This window comes from Alexandromys fortis, unplaced genomic scaffold, assembly GCF_014885135.2.
Source record: "Alexandromys fortis isolate MF-2015 unplaced genomic scaffold, M_Fortis_MF-2015_v1.1 scaffold_300, whole genome shotgun sequence".
Lineage (NCBI taxonomy): Eukaryota > Metazoa > Chordata > Mammalia > Rodentia > Cricetidae > Alexandromys > Alexandromys fortis.
In genome coordinates this window covers 273,284-274,081 of record NW_026068183.1, presented here as the reverse complement: position 1 = coordinate 274,081, position 798 = coordinate 273,284, and positions in this window count along the sequence as shown.

Sequence of the window (798 nt, the reverse complement as noted above, 5' to 3'; positions counted from 1 at the left end):
GAGGCATACAATAAGCTGAAGTTTCTAGCTCATATTTAACTACAATAAGACTATCCCCCCAAAGGTCATCAAATGTTTATAAACCCTGTAGAAACTCACACACATCAATGGGTGGACTCTACGCTAGAGCATTCCTCACTATAATTTAGACTAGACACAAGACAAATGTTATCAAGAACTCGCACATAAATATTGAGTGCCTGGGTACCATAGGAGTAGAGGTTAACAAAGTGGCTTTATTGTTATAAAACATTCTAGCTCCATTTTCATAGCCCCCAACAGGTACCAATCTACTGAAACTAGTATGCCCATAAGCTGAAGCTACCCTATTCTTTACTGTAGAAGTGAAGCAGAAGGGCTCTGCAAACATAGATGAAAAATACCCAGGCACTGCAACCACTGCACAGTGCTTTGAGGAACCTCTTGAAGGACTACAGCCACAATTCCATCCACACAGGGAAGACAGAGGAAATGATCAAGCCAATCAGTTCCTAAGATTCCAATATACAGAGTGCACTTTCTCACAATTAAAGGTCATCTTTAGTCAAAACACTCAGGGGGAAAACAGCCTAAAGAAAGATGAAGACCTCACATATTCCACCACTCACTAACTATAACAGTCACCGTGATTGAAGGAAAGTATTTAGTGCTCACTATCAGGGTGTAAGATTGTAGCTCCAAGGAATGAATGCTTGTAAGTAAACAAATGTTTTAAAAGGTCTGTAACTAAAGTGTGTAACAAAAAAAATGAAATGGCAGAACTAGTTTGAAGCAATTAGAGTCCAATGGTTTTCTATG